Source organism: Coregonus lavaretus, assembly GCF_964263955.1.
Source record: "Coregonus lavaretus genome assembly, chromosome: 24".
NCBI lineage: Eukaryota > Metazoa > Chordata > Actinopteri > Salmoniformes > Salmonidae > Coregonus > Coregonus lavaretus.
In genome coordinates, this window is record NC_140011.1 from 31,006,618 (window position 1) to 31,022,392 (window position 15,775).

The following is a 15,775-nucleotide window of genomic DNA, read 5'->3' on the forward strand; positions in this document are numbered from 1 at the left end:
TGGGAGTGGGCTCAACAGACCTCTCCTCCGCGTCATACCGCGTCTGTCCGCCTCAGCTGACCACCGCAAGCGCACCGGACCCCCCTTCAACAGAGACGTTATGGGAGCTGCCACCTGTCCAAAACCCCGGATAAACCTCCGGTAATAATTTGCAAAACCCAAGAACTGTTGCACCTCCTTCACAGTGGTTGGGGTCTGCCAATTACGCACAGCTGACACCCGGTCTACTTCCATCTTCACCCCTGACGCAGACAACTGATAACCCAGAAAGGAGACCGACTTCTGAAAGAACAGACATTTCTCTGCCTTGACATATAGGTCATGCTCCAACAGCCTCCTCAATACTCGGCGCACCAGGGCTACATGCTCTGCTCGGGTAGGACTGTACACCAGAATATCGTCTATGTACACGACTACTCCCTGTCCCTGCATGTCCCGGAAAATCTCATCGACGAAGGATTGGAAGACTGAGGGAGCATTCATTAACCCATATGGCATGACTAGATACTCGTAATGTCCGGAAGTCGTGCTAAACGCTGTCTTCCATTCATCGCCCTCTCTAATGCGCACCAAGTTATATGCGCTCCTGAGATCCAATTTTGTAAAGAACTGAGCACCGTGCAATGACTCCGTCATAGTCGCAATCAGAGGAAGTGGATAGCTGTACTTCACCGTAATCTGATTGAGACCGCGGTAATCAATACACGGGCGCAGACCTCCATCCTTTTTCTTCACAAAAAAGAAACTCGAGGAAGCGGGTGAAGTGGAGGCCCGTATGTATCCCTGTCTCAGAGACTCAGCGATGTACGTCTCCATTGCCTTCCTCTCCTCTTGAGACAAGGGATACACATGGCTCCGCGGGAGAGCTGCTCCTGACTGGAGATCTATCGCACAATCCCCCAGTCTATGAGGTGGCAGCTGCGCCGCCCTAGTTTTACTAAACACCAGTTTCAAATCCTCATACTCGGGGGGAATATGCAGTGCTGGCATTAGATTCGGACTTTCCACCGAGGTCGCCCCTATGGAAACACCCAGACACCGCCCCTCACACTGGGCAGACCACCCTTTAAGAGCTTTCTCTCGCCACAAAATAGTAGGGTCATGGGTCATCAACCAGGGAAGGCCCAGCACTACCGGATACGCAGGAGAGTCAATCAGATAGAGCTGAATCGTCTCCTCATGACCCTCCTGCGCCATCATCTTAAGGGGTGCCGTGACCTCCCTAATCAACCCAGATCCTAACGGACGGCTATCTAGGGCATGAACAGGGAAAGGCTTATCAACGGGAAGGAGAGGAATCCCTAACTCTACACAGAACTGGCGATCTACAAAATTCCCAGCTGCGCCTGAATCTACCAGCGCCTTATGCTGGGAACGAGGTGCAACCTGTGGAAAACAAACAGGCAAGGTTAGGTGAACGACAGAAAGCTCTGGGTAAGTAGGGCGCCTACTCACCTGGGGGGACCCCCCAATGCGTGACCTGCCTTCTCCTCCACCGGGGGACCCTCCCCAACACCTAGCCGCGGTGTGCCCTCCACGGCCACAGTTAGTGCAGGGAACGGCCCCCCTCGGGTTCCTACTCCTCCGTTCTCTAGCGCCAGCACCCCCGAGCTCCATAGGGCTCGGCTCGGAGGTGCTGGAGGGTGAAATGGGCGAACCTCACCCGGGACGTCCACGGGTGGCGAGCAGGGCATCCAGCCGAATGGCCATGTCGACAGGTTGGTCAAACGTCAACGAGGTGTCCCTGCACGCCAACTCTCTCTGGACGTCCTCCCGGAGGCTGCAACGGAAGTGGTCTATGAGGGCCCGCTCATTCCACCCTGCATCGGCCGCTAGAGTCCGGAATTCCAAAGCAAAGTCCTGGGCGCTCCTCATCCCCTGTCGGAGGTAGAACAGACGCTCCCCCGCCGCCTTCCCTTCCGGTGGATGGTCAAACACAGCACGGAAGCGGCGGGAGAACTCCGCATAGGTAGTGGTAGCGGCGTCCATTCTCCTCCATTCGGCGTTGGCCCACTCCAACGCCTTGCCGGTGAGACAGGAGATGAGGGCTGAGACGCTCTCGTGTCCCGAGGGCGCCGGGTGTACGGTGGCGAGGTAGAGCTCCACTTGCAGCAGGAACCCTTGACACCCGGCAGCGGAGCCGTCGTACGCCCTCGGGAGCGAGAGCCGAATCCCACTGGGCTCCGGAAGTTGGACAGGAGGACTGACCGATGGGGATGGTTCGGTAGGTGGGGCCGTGGGTACCCCGCTGGTTTCCCATTGGTGGAGAGTGTTCATCACCCCCTCCAGGGCATGACAGACCTGGTTAATCCGGTCCTCCTGCCCACGAAGACGTTCCTCCATGCTTGCTGTTGGCGCGGTTGCTCCTGCTGATTCCATGGGTGATGTGTGATTCTGTCACAAACGCTGAGTGTGGATGTGGTGTAGGGAATCAAGCGCAGGCACACAAGAGTTCGTCAACAGTCTTTTAGTGGTGCAAAACAACTCCAAACAGGAGAAAATAGCCAACCCAACCGGGAGGCAAGAACGACAAAAACGCACACAACACAGTGCGTAAAACAAGGAAAAGCGCACGCAGTGCGGACTCTCAAAAATACACAGAAAGAGAGCAAAATCCCATGAACACGAACAGCTGACAAAAACAATCACACATAACACCTGACCCAAATGACGAAACTAAATAAGGAACACAATCAAACACTAACAAGGGACAGGTGTTACAAACAGACAAAACCAAACAAACATGAAACATCGAACGGTGGCAGCTAGTACTCCGGAGACGACGACCGCCGAAGCCTGCCCGAACAAGGAGGAGGAGCAGCCTCGGCCGAAACCGTGACAATAGCCCTATTTGGTAAAAGACCAAGTCCATATTATGGCAAGAACAGCTCACATAAGCAAAGAGAGACAGTCCATCATTACTTTAAGACATGAAGGTCAGTCAATACGGAACATTTCAAGAACTTTTAAAGTTTCTTCAAGTGCAGTCGCAAAAACCATCATGCGCTATGATGAAACTGGCTTTCATGAGGACCACCACAGGAATGGAAGACCCAGAGTTACCTCTGCTGCAGAGGATAAGTTCATTAGAGTTACCAGCCTCAGAAAATGCAGCCCAAATAAATGCTTCACAGAGTTCAAGTAACAGACACATCTCAACATCAACTGTTCAGAGGGGACTGTGTGAATCAGGCCTTCATGGTCGAATTGCTGCAAAGAAACCACTACTAAGGACACCAATAAGAAGAAGTGACTTGCTTGGGCCAAGAAACATGAACAATGGACATTAGACTGGTGGAAATATGTCCTTTGGTCCGGAGTTCAAATTTGAGATTTTTGGTTCCAACCGCCGTGTCTTTGTGAGACGCGGTGTGGGTGAACGGATGATCTCCGCATGTGTATTTCCCACCGTAAAGCATGGAGGAGGAGGTGTTATGGTGTGGGGGTGCTTTGCTGGTGACACTGTCTGTGATTTATTTAGAATTCAAGGCACACTTAACCAGCATAGCAACCACAGCATTCTACAGCGATACACCATCCCATCTGGTTTGGGCTTAGTGGGACTATCATTTGTTTTTCAACAGGACAATGACCCAACACACCTCCAGGCTGTGTAAGGGCTATTTTACCAAGAAGGAGAGTGATGGAGTGCTGCATCAGATGACCTGGCCTCATCAATCCCCCGACCTCATCCCAATTGAGATGGTTTGGGATGAGTCGGACAGCAGAGCGAAGGAAAAGCAGCCAACAAGTGCTCAGCATATGTGGGAACTCCTTTAAGACTGTTGGAAAAGCATTCCAGTTGAAGCTGATTGAGAGAATGTCAAGAGTGTGCAAAGCTGTCTTCAAGGTAAAGGGTGGCTATTTGAAGAATCTCAAATATAAAATATATTGTGATTTTTTAAACACTTTTTTGTTTACTACATGATTCCATATGTGTTATTTTATAGTTTTGATGTCTTCACTATTATTCTACAATGTAAAAAATAGTAACAATAAAGAAAAACCCTTGAATGAGTAGGTGTGTCCAAACTTTTGACTGGTAGTGTACATGTACATATTACCTCCATTAACTCAACTACAGTATCTAGTACACCTTCACATTGACTCAGTACCGGTACTCCTTGTATATAGTCCTGTTATTGTTATTTTATTGTGTTACTATTTCCTATTTTAATTTAAGAATGTTTTCTTACTTTTTAACTCTGCATTGTTGGGAAAGGGATCGTAAGTAAGCATTTCACAATAAAGTCTACACCTGTTGTATTCGGTGCATGTGACCAATACAATTTGATTTGATTGATAGCTAGACTGATTCAGAGTCTTTGGGAAAATGGAATGTGAAAACAAGTCAGTCTCACAATATAGGTATCAAAGGTACAGTGGGGTCCATAATTATTGACATCCTTGAAAATATTGAGCAATTTTTTAAATGAAATAAATAATACAAATACTGAGCTACATTGTACACTAATTTTTGTGTGAAAATTGTTATTTAATATTAATACAGTTGCTCAGAGATAGAGATTTTGTTTAAAGCCCCCTAGAGTATAATTAGCATAATTAAAAAATCCCCATAAAAATCAGTCAATTTAAGTTACAGATATGTCTTTTTTTGCATTGGATGCGTCTCAATCCACCGCATCCGCTGATGTCGCATCTACGGTGAAAGGTGACAGAGCTAGAGCGCTGTTTGTCAGACCATGAGACATCCCGAAAATTGGTCTTCTCACAAAATCACCAGTAGTGTCCTAAATGCTTGGCCTAAAAACTATTATGACCCCTCTATGGAAAGATGAGACTCTCACGAAACATGATGTTCTCCATTTTGCTCTACCACAAGTGTCTTGGGACTCGTCAGATGTCGGTACAGCCGATCTGACAACTGTCTGTAGCATCCGAACAGTTTGGGCCTACATGCTAATATGACCTCTCTGTGGAAAGGTGAGATTTGATTTGATTTGATTTATTAGGATCCCCATTAGCCAACGCCAATGGCGACTGGGGTCCAACATACAACGAAAAATACATTACAGAACAAAGACTTAACTATTTACATACATTTCAAAAAATGTACATGTAGTGTGTGTGTGCATCTATCAGTTACACATACATGTCAGTACATACACACAACAAGTAGGTCACATGGGGGAGAGGCGTTGTGCCATGAGGTGTTGCTTTATTTATTTTTTGAAACCAGGTTTGCTGTTCACTTGCGCTATTTAAGATGGAAGGGAGTTCCATGCACTCATGGCTCTGTATAATACCGTGCGTTTCCTTGAATTTATTCTGGGCCTGGGGACTGAAAAGACCCCTGGTGGCATGTCTGGTGGGGTAAGTGTGTGTGTCAGTGCTGTGTGTAAGTTGACTATGCAAACAATTTGGAATTTCCAACACATTAATGTTTCTTAAAAAAACAAGAATTGACGCAGTCAATCTTTCCTCAACTCTTAGCCAAGAGAGACTGGCATGCATATTATTAATATTAGCCCTCTGATTACAATGAAGAGCAAGACGTGCCTCTCTGTTCTGGACCAGATGCATCTTAACTAGGTCTTTCTTTGCAGCACTTGACCATATGACTGGACAATAATCAAGATAAGATAAAACTAGAGCCTGCAGGACTTGTTTTGTGGAGTGTGGTGTCAAAAAAGCAGTTCATCTCTTTATTACGGACAGACCTCTCCCCATCTTTACAACCATTGAATCTACACTGCTCAAAAAATAAAGGGAACACTTAAACAACACATCCTAGATCTGAATGAATGAAATAATCTTATGAAATACTTTTTTCTTTACATAGTTGAATGTGCTGACAACAAAATCACACAAAAATCATCAATGGAAATCAAATTTATCAACCCATGGAGGTCTGGATTTGGAGTCACCCTCAAAATTAAAGTGGAAAACCACACTACAGGCTGATCCAACTTTGATGTAATGTCCTTAAAACAAGTCAAAATGAGGCTCAGTAGTGTGTGTGGCCTCCACGTGCTGTGTATGACCTCCCTACAACACCTGGGCATGCTCCTGATGAGGTGGCGGATGGTCTCCTGAGGGATCTCCTCCCAGACCTGGACTAAAGCATCCGCCAACTCCTGGACAGTCTGTGGTGCAACGTGGCGTTGGTGGATGGAGCGAGACATGATGTCCCAGATGTGCTCAATTGGATTCAGGTCTGGGGAACGGGCAGGCCAGTCCATAGCATCAATGCCTTCCTCTTGCAGGAACTGCTGACACACTCCAGCCACATGAGGTCTAGCATTGTCTTGCATTAGGAGGAACCCAGGGCCAACCGCACCAGCATATGGTCTCACAAGGGGTCTGAGGATCTCATCTCGGTACCTAATGGCAGTCAGGCTACCTCTGGCGAGCACATGGAGGGCTGTGTGGCCCCCCAAAGAAATGCCACCCCACACCATGACTGACCCACTGCCAAACCGGTCATGCTGGAGGATGTTGCAGGCAGCAGAACGTTCTCCACGGCGTCTCCAGACTCTGTCACGTCTGTCACATGTGCTCAGTATGAACCTGCTTTCATCTGTGAAGAGCACAGGGCGCCAGTGGCGAATTTGCCAATCTTGGTGTTCTCTGGCAAATGCCAAACGTCCTGCACGGTGTTGGGCTGTAAGCACAACCCCCACCTGTGGACGTCGGGCCCTCATACCACCCTCATGGAGTCTGTTTCTGACCGTTTGAGCAGACACATGCACATTTGTGGCCTGCTGGAGGTCATTTTGCAGGGCTCTGGCAGTGCTCCTCCTGCTCCTCCTTGCACAAAGGCAGAGGTAGCGGTCCTGGGTTGTTGCCCTCCTACGGCCTCCTCCACGTCTCCTGATGTACTGAACTGTCTCCTGGTAGCGCCTCCATGCTCTGGACACTACGCTGACAGACACAGCAAACCTTCTTGCCACAGCTCGCATTGATGTGCCATCCTGGGTGAGCTGCACTACCTGAGCCACTTGTGTGGGTTGTAGACTACGTTTCATGCTACCACTAGAGTGAAAGCACCGCCAGCATTCAAAAGTGACCAAAACATCAGCCAGGAAGCATAGGAACTGAGAAGTGGTCTGTGGTCACCACCTGCAGAACCACTTCTTTATTGGGGGTGTCTTGCTAATTGCCTATAATTTCCACCTGTTGTCTATTCCATTTGCACAACAGCATGTGCAATTTATTGTCAATCAGTGTTGCTTTCTAAGTGGACAGTTTGATTTCACAGAAGTGTGATTGACTTGGAGTTACATTGTGTTGTTTAAGTGTTCCCTTAATTTTTTTGAGCAGTGTATATGTTTTGACCATGACAGTTTACAATCTAAGGTAACACCAAGTAATTTAGTCTCTTCAACTTGTTCAACAGCCACACCATTCATTAGCAGATTCAGCTGAGGTCTAGAACTTAGGGAATGATTTGTACCAAATACAATGCTCTTAGTTTTAGAGATGTTCAGGACCAGTTTATTATTACTGGCCACCCATTCCAAAACAGACTGCAACTCTTTGTTAAGGGTTTCAGTGACTTCATTAGCTGTGGATGCTGAGACTCTCACAAACACGTACATGTCAGTTGTTTTACTCCCACAGGCCTCACAAGACCCGTCTGAAGGATGGATGTATATGGAGACTGTTTAGTGCCAAAACTAAGGGGTTAAATACATTTTACTTCCTTTAGATTTTTTTGGGGACTATCTGTTGTTCCATGTAGTGAATGTGTTATTCAATGCGTTTGTATGGGCTAATAGCAGTAAGGCCAACAATATACACTACCGTTCAAAAGTTTGGGGTCACTTAGAAATGTCCTTGTTTTCGAAAGAAAAGCAATTTCTTTGTCCATTAAAATAACATCAAATTGATCAGAAATACAGCGTAGACATTGTTAATGTTGTAAATGGCTATTGTAGCTGGAAACGGCTGATTTTTAATGGAATATCTACATAGGCGTACAGAGGCCCATTATCAGCAACCATCAGTCCTGTGTTCCAATGGCATGTTGTGTTTGCTAATCCAAGTTTATCATTTTAAAAGGCTATTTGATAATCAGAAAACACTTTTGCAATTATGTTAGCACAGCTGAAAACTGTTGTGCTGATTAAAGAAGCAATAAAACTGGCCTCCTTGAGACTAGTTGAGTATCTGGAGCATCAGCAATTGTGGGTTCGATTACAGGCTCAAAATGGCCAGAAACAATAACTTTCTTCTGAATCTCGTCAGTCTATTCTTGTTCTGAGAAATGAAGGCTATGCTATGCGAGAAATTGCCAAGAAACTGAAGATCTCGTACAACGCTGTGTACTACTCCCTTCACAGAACAGTGCAAACTGGCTCTAACCAGAATAGAAAGAGGAGTGGGAGGCCCCGGAGCAAGAAGACAAATACATTAGAGTGTCTAGTTTGAGAAACAGATGCCTCACAGGTCCTCAACTGGCAGCTTCATTAAATAGTACCCGCAAAACACCAGTCTCAACGTCAACAGTGAAGAGGTGACTCCGGGATGCTGACCTAGGCAGAGTTGCAAAGAAAAAGTCCAGTGTCTGTGTTCTTTTGCCCATCTTAATCTTTTCTTTTTATTTGCCAGTCTGAGATATGGCTTTTTCTTTGCAACTCTGCCTAGAAGGTCAGCATCCCGGAGTCGCCTCTTCACTGTTGACGTTGAGACTGGTGTTTTTCAAGTACTATTTAATGAAGCTGCCAGTTGAGGATCTTTCCAGACCCTTCGTCTGTGCAAATGGACTGCCCTCTTCAATTCAAACCTCAGGTTTCCAAGGGGGTTCAAGTCCGGAGACTGAGATGGCCATTGCAAAATGTTGATTTTGTGGTCAATTAACAATTTCTTTGTGGAAATTGATTAATGCTTGGGGTTATTGTCTTGCTGGAAGATCCCTTGCGGCCTAGTTTCAGCCTCCTGGCAGAGGCAACCAGGTTTTTGTCTAAAATGTCCTGGTACTGGGTAAAGATTATGATGCTGTTGACCTTAACTTGGGCCCCAGGACCAGTGGAAGCAAAATAGCCCAATATAATCAAAGATCCACCACCATATTTTACAATAGGTATGAGTTACTTTTCTGCATATGCTTCATTTTCTATATTTTTACGCCAAACCCACCACTGCTGTGCATGGCCAAAGAGTTATATTGTCATGTCATCTGACCATAGAACCGGTTCCAATCCAAGTGCCAATGCGGTTGATCAAACTCCAAACGTTTACATTTGTTGGATGACATGAAAATATAGCTTTTTGGCCATGCACACCTTGGTCGAAACTTGGCCGCAAGTGGATCTTCGAGCAACACAATAACCCCAAGCACACATCAAAATCCACAAAGAAATAGTTAATTGACCACAAAAATCAACAAATCAACAAAAATCAGTGTCTGGACATGAACCCCTTTGAAAACCTGTGGTTTGAATTGAAGAGGGCAGTCCATACAATACAGCTCAGTATTTGTATTACTTATTTTATACAGTATTTTTTCCTCATCTTTATCAAAAGTGTGTAGGGGGAAAATGAATGTATTTACCTGCCCTGTTTACTATATATCGACAGTAAACAACTATATGCTTAACATTGGTAAAGAGATTTTCATAACTTGCAATACTGTGCTTCTGAGAAAGGATGGTTCTCTCTTTCTGCTCGCTGCAGCTGGTCTGGGCCTATCGTCAAGGACATGGGGCGACTCAGAGATAACCTGCCATTCGAGATAGAGATAAACTTGAGGAACAGATAGACCTGTATTGTTTCAATTTCTCTTTGCTTCTGAGTAACCTGGTCACACGGCATAAGACAAAGAGCCTCTGAGAAGTGACCATAGTGTCTCAGCCCATCCTGTTTCTTCTCATATCTTCCAAGGGCACAGCTGTGGGGAGATAGAAGAGAACGGAGGCTAGCTTGGGAGAGAAAGGAGTAACGGAACTGCCGTTATCACTTGTTTGTGCCTATAACCTGACACAACCAAAACACCTGGCCACAAGAAGAAAACAAGATAGCTTATGATGCCCTGATCTTCCGGGGAGGGGTGGAACCAGCCATGACTAAGCATTTCTAGGTCTGCTATATAAGGCCCTGTATTCTCTGTATGATTTTAAGCCTCGGTCTCACGCTCAAGAGTGTGGGGTCGACCAGCTTCCTTATTGCAACTCGTATAATAAAGTATTGATTGTTTGAAGAATTAACAAAGTCTCTCCTTATTGGTTAGAATTTCCACGACAGGTGTCAATAATTATGGACGCCACTGTACATAACAGAGGCACATGTTCTGTACACATATTTTAACTCAGTGGGAGGAATGCTACTGCATGTCCCAGACCAGAGGAGGCTAGTGGGAAAAGCTATAAGAGGACAAGTTCATTGTAATGGCTGGAATGGAATTAATGGAATGGTACCAAACAAATCAAACACATAGAAACAATGTGTTTGACTCCGTTCCATTGATTCCATTCCAGCAATTACAATTAGCACGTCCTCCTATAGGTCCTCCCACCATCCTCCTCTGTCCCAGACATGTCAGAAGTTCACATCATGCAATATTTGTGACATACTATGTTAGACAATAAAATGATCTGACAATCTCAAGAGAACAAGCAAAAAGCTTGCTCTAAATACAAACTCCCTTGTGATGTGTACAGGTATGTGAGTATTTCAATAAAACACAGCCTAATACTATGTACTTGCAAAATTGATAAGCCTATAAATGAGCTGTTTGATGAGAATCAACAAGGTGTGGCAAACATACTGTATCCACCAAACATCTTAAATGTTTCTTGCATAGTAACACATTAGTATCACAAAACATATCACTAGTTATATTGCCTTAACCATAATACAGTATTCATCATTCCTACAGGATTTAACTGACATCTGTAACATATTGGGAACTGCGGAACATTCATACCTCTTTAAAGGTAACCAGACAGTCTTCTTCAGGGTTCAGTCCAAGTGTTCTCAGACTTGCTTAGTCAGGTTGAGGATTAGGATGCACCCTTCGACAATCTCAGGTGCCAGTTAATACTTGATGTAGCCCGTGTCTGCAATCCTATACTCCACCACCGGAGGGAGAGAGCAACCAGGTTGAGATGGTTTTACACATTTTGAACAGAACCTCTATGTAGATGTCACGCCCTGGCTCTGGGGACTCTTAAATGTTGAGCCAGGGTGTGGATTTTTCCATGTTTAGTTTTCTATGTTTTTTGTTCTAGATCGTTTAGTTCTATGTTGGCCAGGGTGGTTCCCAATCAGAGGCAGCTGTAGCTCGTTGTCTCTGATTGAGGACCATACTTAGGCAGCCTGTTGGCACCAGTTAGTTTGTGGGATCTTGTTCCGTAAAGGTTTGTTGTGTTATAACCTCAGGACTTCACGTATCGTTTGTTTGTTGTTTTGTTCGTGTTGTTGTGTACTAAATAAAGATGTACGCTTATCACGCTGTGCCTTGGTTCCACGAGTCTTCAGTCAACGAGCGTGACAGAAGATCCCACCACAAGAGGACCAAGCAGCGTGTCCAGGAACAGACAGCCTGGACTTGGGAGAAGATCCTGGACGGGAAGGGATCCTGGACTTGGGAAGAGATTCAGGCCAGAATGGATCGCCGTCCTTGGGAGGAGACTGTGGAGGCGCGCTACAGAGAGGAGCAGCGGCAACACAGAGGGTACCGGCCGAGGAGGAAGCCAGAGAGACAGCCCCAATAAAAATAATTTGGGGGGCTAAAAGGGTGGTTGGCGGAGCCTAGAGTTAGAGCAGAGCCAACTCCCCGTACTCAGGCTAGGAAGCGTGAGACTGGGCAGGCTCCGTGTTATGCGGAGCCACGTACTGTGCCGCGAGTGTTCCGGCACAGTCCTGTACGTCCGGTGCTAGCACCACGCACGTGTCGTGCTAAGATGGGCATGCAGCCAGGATGGGGTGTGCCGGCTCAACGCTCGTGGCCTCCAGTACGCCTCCTCGGTCCCGTATATCCTGCGCCAGTGCCACGTGCTGTAGCGCCAGTACGAGTGCACAGCCCTGTACGTCCTGTGCTGATGCCTCACACATATTGTGTGGAAATAGGCATTCAGCCAGGACGGGTTGTGTCAGCTCTCCGCTCCAGACCTCCAGTCCGCCTCCACAGTCCGGTCCGGCCCGTTCCGGCTCCCCGCAGCAAGCCAGTGTTGCGTGTTCCCAGTCCAGCCCGGCCTGTTCCTTCTCCCCGCACCAAGCCAGTGGTGCATGTTCCCAGTCCAGCCCAGCCTGTTCCTGCTCCTCGCACCAAGCCAGAGGTGCGCGTCACCAGCCCGGTCCGGCCTGTTCCTGTCCCTCGCACCAAGCCAGTGGTGCGCGTCGTCAGCCTGGCACGGCCCGTGCCTGCTCCCCGCACCAAGCCAGTGGTGCGCGTCGTCAGCCCGGTCCGGCCCGTTCCTGCTCCCCGCACCAAGCCAGTGGTGCGCGTCGTCAGCCCGGTCCGGCCCGTTCCTGCTCCCCGCACCAAGCCAGTGGTGCGCGTCGTCAGCCCGGTCCGGCCCGTTCCTGCTCCCTGCGCCAAGCCAGTGGTGCGTGTGTCCAGTCCGGCACGGCCCGTGCCTGTTCCACCGGTGCCTGGTCCGGCACCGGTCAGCTGCTCCACTCCGGAGTCAGAGCAATCCGCTCCACCGGGGTCCGGTCCAACTCCAGTCAGCGGATCCACTCCGGAGCCAGAGTAATCCGCTCCACCGGTGTCCAGTCCAGCTCCGGCCAGCGGCTCCAGTCCGGAGCCAGTAAGGTTTGGTCCACCGTCGTCGGGTCCAGCTCCAGTCAGCGGGACCAGACCAGGGGCGCAACGGGGAGGTGGAGAAAAGGTGGTGGTCACGCCCGGAGCTGGATCCGCCTCCGAGGCGGAATGCCCACCCGGCCCCTACCCTCTTGTGTTTGTGTGGCGCGGTCACAGTCCGCGCCTTTGGGGGGGGGGGGGGGGGGGGGTTCTGTCACGCACTGGCTCTGGGGACTCTTAAATGTTGAGCCAGGGTGTGGATTTTTCTATCTTTAGTTTTCTATGTTTTTTTGTTCTAGATCGTTTAGTTCTATGTTGGCCAGGGTGGTTCCCAATCAGAGGCAGCTGTAGCTCGTTGTCTCTGATTGGGGACCATACTTAGGCAGCCTGTTGGCACCAGTTAGTTTGTGGGATCTTGTTCCGTAAAGGTTTGTTGTGTTATAACCTCAGGACTTCACGTATCGTTTGTTTGTTGTTTTGTTCGTGTTGTTGTGTACTAAATAAAGATGTACGCTTATCACGCTGCGCCTTGGTTCCACGAGTCTTCAGTCAACGAGCGTGACAGTAGATCTGAGTCTTCAAGGCCAACAGTGGTTATGGAAACCATGTTATTGCCACTTCATTCCGTTCTGGAATGTCAAGTGCTACAATAAAATAATAGGTAACGTGAGTCAAGTATGGCCTTGGTTGGCTTTGAGAGTTGCATTTAAAATTGAAAATGTAAGTGGTGTGACATCTTCCCTCTGTAGTCTATGAAGAAGGACGTCAGCTGACATGGGTGACTGTCTTGAGAGAGGAGTAGCTCTGGAGAAGAAGTTCAGCTAGTCGTGGACAAAGATGAGCTACACTGGTTCATTGATCTCAATGTTCACCTGTAGGAGACACAATACAAAATGTGTCACTTTGGAATCATGGCTCTTGCTTTCTTCAGATTAATCAGCCTCAAATAACCTAGAGGGTGTTGCAAAATTAGGGGAAATAGGCATTTTGCTGCAAAACTGTTTTATTATGTGAAGTTCTCCATTAATATCACTTTAAGTGGAAATATGACTGAACATTTCATATGTGCACTTGGCTCAAAACAACGATCCAAACAGCTACAGTAACAGCTGTTGAAGTGGTCGGCCTAGTGGTCAGTTGCCTGGCTACAAATTACCTTCTGTGTCTGTTGCTTTGACTGTCAGGGAAAATGTTTATATGTGTGTGAGTGTGTGTGAGAGAGAGAGAGTGTGTTTGTGTGTGTGTATGTGTGAGGAGGCAGTCAGTCCTCCAGGCCTCTCTCACCGCTTCATCCTCATTGCCCACGCTGTTGGTCTGGGACAGCTTGATGATGCCAGTGCCCAACCACAGGCTGAGAACTGGACCCCGCCTTTTGCACAAGTGATTATGACAGCATCCCCAATCTGGGACAGGTCTCTAAGAATCTGGGAGAACTCACTGTATTCTTGCTCCTAAAGAGAAAATAGGATATCATGCAAGCTACCAAATCACCAGCTCCCCCACTGTACATCAATGGACATTTAAAAGGTCACATCTAAATTGGACTGACCTGATTGGGAGTAAAGAATAAAGAGTGCACACTGGAATACGGAACTGTTCCACATCCAAGTCCATCAACTTCATCTCTCATTGTCAGATACTTTCTCCCGATCTAACACAGAGACAGACAATATTAGGTCATGCCTCAGAAAATATTAGACCTTGCTACATGGTGCTGGTCAGCATGTGTTTGAAGAAATGTGTGTGTGTGTGTGTGTATATGTGGCCTACTTACTTTCAGTCTCAAAAACCAGGACAAGAGTCTCCGCAGTATCATCTGCATGTAGGGTGATGATGTTCTCATTCCCTTTACACCTCAAAATCTTAGATATGCTGCAAGTAAGCCAGCGAGCAAGTGTTAGTGTTAGGTCAACTCAACATAGTTATCAATGTTGACTCATGAAAATGAATGCAAACTTTATTCACCCACCTGGATAAGTTGACTCCCATAGCGGCAGTGCAATCTCAGCGTTACCAGCCCAATCCATTGCTACGCAGTTCGAGGTGTACAAGGGAATCGTGATGAGTCCATACTCTGGAGTGAGATACCGAGGAGCTCACATTCCAGCAAGCTTCAGTGATAAGGTCTTTCAGTGAGTCCAAAACTTTATTTAGGATTAGATCTTGAGTCAATCGTGCCTCAAACATTTTGCTTTTGCTTATGTGTTTTCTTTGCTGATCTGGCAAGTAGTATTTGGGATCAGCTGATTGCTAGCAAGGGCCCCTCCCACTACCCTTTTCTCGTGTGCCGAGAAGGGTGAAATTGCGGCCCGCAATTCAGGGTGTTCCTGCATGTGGGCATTCCTGCATCTGCTATTGGTCCATTTTTAAGTGCTCCAATACAGTAGGTGGCGGTAATGCACCATAAGGTTGGATGCCAACCAACAATAAACCCCATAGAAGAAGAAGAAGAAGAAGAAGAGGAGTCCACTGCTTTCCTGCAATTCTGTTAACGACGGCAAGGCTAGGTGTTCGGCAGGTGGGAGCAAAGGACACTGTGTGCTAGCTAACTAGCTAGCTAGGACACCGGTAGACATTGTCCTTCACCCCCGCCTGTTGGGCAGCGCTTTCCCGCAGTTCTGTTAATGATGTTTGAGAGCAGGTGTTAACTAGGACTAGTTCCTGCATGATCACCCTTCCTCGAGCATGCCATCTTCATGCTTGTGTGACACTTTTGATATTCTGGATTTCCCCTGATTGTGTATGCAAGTAAAATGTGGGTCAAAAGGGAAATAGAAGTATTATCAGAGTTTTTTGGTGGTGAAGGACACTGTCTACCAGTGTACTAGCTAACTAGGACTCCGGTACACATGAGGCAGGGGGGGGGGGGGGGGGGGGGGCGACACTGGTAGCTAGCTAGCTAGGACACTGGTAGACAGTGTCCTTCACCACCAAAAAACTCTGATAATACTTCTATTTCCCTTTTGACCCACATTTTACTTGCATACACAATCAGGGGAAATCCAGAATATCAAAAGTGTCACACAAGCATGAAGATGGCATGCTCGAGGAAGGGTGATCATGCAG

At 47.3% G+C, this 15,775-nt stretch overlaps 1 pseudogene across 1 annotated transcript; it reads right to left on the reverse strand.

Moving 5' to 3' along the window:
• Positions 1-13,551: 13,551 nt before the first annotated feature.
• On the reverse strand, positions 13,552-14,896 carry LOC311099821 (proliferating cell nuclear antigen-like; annotated as a pseudogene). The gene is made up of 5 exons: positions 14,679-14,896; positions 14,484-14,581; positions 14,291-14,360; positions 13,994-14,160; positions 13,552-13,581 (listed from the first exon to the last, which is right to left on the reverse strand). The product of its transcript is annotated as a proliferating cell nuclear antigen-like (transcript).
• Between the last annotated feature and the right edge of the window lie 879 nt (positions 14,897-15,775).